Here is a 5,000-nt window from a genome sequence, read left to right as displayed (position 1 = left end):
CCTGCTTTAAGCACTCTAATTTGTTCAAAGTAAACGTGCCGGCCCACCGAGACACTCACTCAAGAGCACCCTGGTAGGATTGCAACGGGGTCCGCCTCGGGACGCACGAGCACGCACGAGGCGCGTCGCACGCCTTCAGCTCGCCCCACCGGCAGGACGTCCCACGATACATGCCAGTTAAACACCGACGGGCGGTGAACCAACAGCGTGGGACACAAATCCAACTACGAGCTTTTTAACCGCAACAACTTTAATATACGCTATTGGAGCTGGAATTACCGCGGCTGCTGGCACCAGACTTGCCCTCCAATAGATACTCGTTAAAGGATTTAAAGTGTACTCATTCCGATTACGGGGCCTCGGATGAGTCCCATATCGTTATTTTTCGTCACTACCTCCCCGTGCCGGGAGTGGGTAATTTGCGCGCCTGCTGCCTTCCTTGGATGTGGTAGCCGTTTCTCAGGCTCCCTCTCCGGAATCGAACCCTGATTCCCCGTTACCCGTTACAACCATGGTAGGCGCAGAACCTACCATCGACAGTTGATAAGGCAGACATTTGAAAGATGCGTCGCCGGTACGAGGACCGTGCGATCAGCCCAAAGTTATTCAGAGTCACCAAGGCAAACGGACCGGACGAGCCGACCGATTGGTTTTGATCTAATAAAAGCGTCCCTTCCATCTCTGGTCGGGACTCTGTTTGCATGTATTAGCTCTAGAATTACCACAGTTATCCAAGTAACGTGGGTACGATCTAAGGAACCATAACTGATTTAATGAGCCATTCGCGGTTTCACCTTAATGCGGCTTGTACTGAGACATGCATGGCTTAATCTTTGAGACAAGCATATGACTACTGGCAGGATCAACCAGGGAGCTGCGTCAACTAGAGCTGAGCAGCCGGCCGCCCGGGAGTGTGTCCCGGGGGCCCGCGCGAACACGCAAGCGTCCGCTCAATTATTCTGCAAACAGGAGGAGGCTGAGCTCCCCTGCACCATACACCTCGAAACCCTCTCAGGTCCCGGCGGCGCGCAGCGCCGTCCTAAGTACTTGGTCGGGTTCGAGAGAGGCGCAATCGCCCGGGGTTTGGCGAGTAGACGCTTTAGGTGCGACCACCCGTGCTCCCAACTGAGCTTGCCGCTGCCGACAGAGGCCCGGGAGCGTGCTGTCGTGGCATTGCCGGCGGGAGACAACACGCGCCACCTACGGTGACCGGCAGCTCCAACGCCAGCGCCACAGAAGGACAAAAGCCCCACTTGGGTGCCGAAGCGAACTCTCCCAGCACAGCGCACGCGCCAACACGTCCGCACAGCTGCGATACAAACCACCTGCGAGAACCGCAGAGGCGACCGAGCAGCAGACGGCGTCGCGGCGCCGAGCGCCGGGCGGCGGCGCATCCTCAGCGCACACAGTCCTCAATCGGACCAGCACACTGCAGATGTCCACCGCGCTTCGCACCGGGCCCGCGAGGACCTACTTTGGCCGCACGGCGCCGCGTGCAGGGTGCGCCGGCGCGCAGCTGCGCCGCCTGCCGCCTCCGTCGGCCGGCGCGCCTGCCACTGGCCGCCCCCACCAGCCGGCTGTAGCGCGTGCGCCCACGCACCGCGCGGCCAGCACGCCGGGAGGCCCCCCCTCACTGGCCGGGGACGGTCCCACCCAGCCACCGCCGCGTATCGCTTCACACCCAGATGCCATTCACGTTCGTGGGCATGGTGGGTATCGCTGGAACAACCGGTTGGTAGCTCAACCGATCGTCGCCATCACTGATTCACCTCTAGCGAGAACAACCGCACCACAACGGTTTACCAGTTGTTCATTTGCGTAACGTCACCAGCAAACGTAGGCGTCCATCGCCATTTGCAAATTCAACGATTGTTGCATGCCTGTGTCAGGTGTCACGACACACTATGTCTGCCCACATACACGCAACAACATGTGCACGCTTCGCGAACACGTGGAAGGTGGCCCCCGTACGTATGCGATGTCCATTGCGCGAACGACTGTCAACCGGCCTCTGTCGCATGTCGCAGATGTGGAACGCAGTGCACCATGCTATCACGGTGTGTGAGAAGAGACGACTACGTCTGACAACACGCGCCACTACATCAACAGACGGCTCATGCTGATCGCCATCCAGGGCATACCACACTGCAATCCAGCTCTTATAGGGAGACGACACGTAGCTGAGTGCACAACATTTGGACCGCATGGTTCGCCGTTGTTGGCGCAGTCGTTGTACGGTCACATGTACCACGATGTATCATTCAGTACATGAGGACCAATGTGCAGTACAGTGTGTGATTTGGACGTACAACATCAGCGGACAGTTGACACAGGCCGTACCACAGCGTAGGCTAAGTGCTTCGCCATGCGAATGCCAATGAACAACTGCAAATGCCAATGAACAACTGCAAAGGGCATTGAGCATGTACGTCCTGCTGCCATCCACATTACAGTGTATAGCTGCAAGGTGTTTAACATGAAGCGATACACTGGGGACCGGGCAGTGCGAGTAGCAAACTATATTGCGGGGGTTGCAGTTAGGCAACACTACACTAATTTAACGCGTCGTATGACAATTACAGAGCAGGTTAAGGCCCAACGTGTGTTGGGTTAAGGCCCAACGTGTGTTGGGTTAAGGCCCAACGTGTGTTGGGTTAAGGCCCAACGTGTGTTGGGTTAAGGCCCAACGTGTGTTGGGTTAAGGCCCAACGTGTGTTGGGTTAAGGCCCAACGTGTGTTGGGTTAAGGCCCAACGTGTGTTGGGTTAAGGCCCAACGTGTGTTGGGTTAAGGCCCAACGTGTGTTGGGTTAAGGCCCAACGTGTGTTGGGTTAAGGCCCAACGTGTGTTGGGTTAAGGCCCAACGTGTGTTGGGTTAAGGCCCAACGTGTGTTGGGTTAAGGCCCAACGTGTGTTGGGTTAAGGCCCAACGTGTGTTGGGTTAAGGCCCAACGTGTGTTGGGTTAAGGCCCAACGTGTGTTGGGTTAAGGCCCAACATAGGTTGGGTTAAGGCCCAACATAGGTTGGGTTAAGGCCCAACATAGGTTGGGTTAAGGCGCAACATAGGTTGGGTTAAGGCGCAACATAGGTTGGGTTAAGGCGCAACATAGGTTGGGTTAAGGCGCAACATAGGTTGGGTTAAGGCGCAACATAGGTTGGGTTAAGGCGCAACATAGGTTGGGTTAAGGCGCAACATAGGTTAGGTTAAGGCGCAACATAGGTTAGGTTAAGGCGCAACATAGGTTAGGTTAAGGCGCAACATAGGTTAGGTTAAGGCGCAACATAGGTTAGGTTAAGGCGCAACATAGGTTAGGTTAAGGCGCAACATAGGTTAGGTTAAGGCGCAACATAGGTTAGGTTAAGGCGCAACATAGGTTAGGTTAAGGCGCAACATAGGTTAGGTTAAGGCGCAACATAGGTTAGGTTAAGGCGCAACATAGGTTAGGTTAAGGCGCAACATAGGTTAGGTTAAGGCGCAACATAGGTTAGGTTAAGGCGCAACATAGGTTAGGTTAAGGCGCAACATAGGTTAGGTTAAGGCGCAACATAGGTTAGGTTAAGGCGCAACATAGGTTAGGTTAAGGCGCAACATAGGTTAGGTTAAGGCGCAACATAGGTTAGGTTAAGGCGCAACATAGGTTAGGTTAAGGCGCAACATAGGTTAGGTTAAGGCGCAACATAGGTTAGGTTAAGGCGCAACATAGGTTAGGTTAAGGCGCAACATAGGTTAGGTTAAGGCGCAACATAGGTTAGGTTAAGGCGCAACATAGGTTAGGTTAAGGCGCAACATAGGTTAGGTTGAGGCACAATATAGGTTAGGTTGAGGTACCGTATAGGTTAGGTTAAGGTACAGTATAGTTTAGGTTAAGGTACAGTATAGTTTAGGTTAAGGTACAGTATAGTTTAGGTTAAGGTACAGTATAGTTTAGGTTAAGGTACAGTATAGTTTAGGTTAAGGTACAGTATAGTTTAGGTTAAGGTACAGTATAGTTTAGGTTAAGGTACACATTGTTGTATGGAAAGGTGTAATGGGGGGGGGGGGGGGGGGGCGGCCGGTCGGTTTGTTGATTGTGATTATAGTAAGTGGATGCCTGCGGCATCATCTGATTTGCCACGTCAGGATGCACCTTTGGCTCATGACAGGCGGCGCTCCGATTCCATGCTTGTGGCAGACCTGTGTCTTTCATTCCTGCCATTGTTTGTGTGCTGTGAGAGGAGGCAGTATTGTGATGTTGGGTGCACCCCTGTGTAGGACATGTGTGGGTGTTGGTGGCTTAGCTGAGCAATGGTGGTTGTCGGGGGGGTGGGATATTCCGTTTTCTGAGTGGACCTCCCAGTCTGGTTATGACAGTGTGGATTGTCTCATGTGGCGGAGAGGATGCACTGGGTGTTGTTCCATGCTGGTGCTTACATATTGTCTGTGTGCGTGTTACAGGCGGAGAGTAGTGCGTGATAAGAGTGTGTGGCTGCCGTGTGGTTGTGATTGTGAGCAGAGTCTTTCAGCATGTATACGGACAGTTGTATATATTATCTGTATTCTGATGGGTCTATGTATTACTAATCAGCGCCGTGTATACGTTTAATCCGGTTCCAGTCGAAACTGTTGTATCTCTGTACATTAGTGACACGGCGAGCGCGCTATGTAGCTACTCGTCTCGGCAGCTTCCACCGGTGTATGGCAAATGATTATAAGCAATGAGTCGAGTCGTCAATACCGATAGTGTGACGTCACATGTCTGGGGTGGGGGACGCTGCGCCCTTCCGGTGGGTCATGGCCTAGAAAGACGCTCCCCACGCAGGGGGGCTTGGACTGTCATAAACTCTTCCGAGTAATATACTTGCCGTACGTTTTTGCGACTGCGAGTGCAACGCCCACCGGTACCGACATGGATGGAGCGCCTCCTAGCTGACCGCTCAGCATCGGCATTCGTACAGAGAGCAACGCGATCGCGTCTCTAGCTCGTAACTGGTACAGCTCGCAGCTCATGTATAGGGACAGC

The 5,000-nt window shown here is 53.7% G+C and overlaps 1 non-coding gene across 1 annotated transcript in view; it reads right to left on the bottom strand.

Annotated features, from left to right (window-relative positions):
• The window catches only part of LOC126432403 (small subunit ribosomal RNA), a 1,910-nt gene extending 1,037 nt beyond the window's left edge, over window positions 1-873 (bottom strand). Inside the window, exon 1 of the ribosomal RNA XR_007577940.1 lies at window positions 1-873. This exon is cut by the window's left edge and continues 1,037 nt beyond it. This is a non-coding gene — a ribosomal RNA (small subunit ribosomal RNA).
• Between the last annotated feature and the right edge of the window lie 4,127 nt (window positions 874-5,000).

The sequence above is a fragment of the Schistocerca serialis genome, unplaced genomic scaffold (assembly GCF_023864345.2).
Source record: "Schistocerca serialis cubense isolate TAMUIC-IGC-003099 unplaced genomic scaffold, iqSchSeri2.2 HiC_scaffold_1132, whole genome shotgun sequence".
Taxonomy (NCBI): domain Eukaryota; kingdom Metazoa; phylum Arthropoda; class Insecta; order Orthoptera; family Acrididae; genus Schistocerca; species Schistocerca serialis.
Note: the sequence above shows the minus strand (reverse complement) of the source record. Positions and strands in the feature narration are given on the sequence as shown.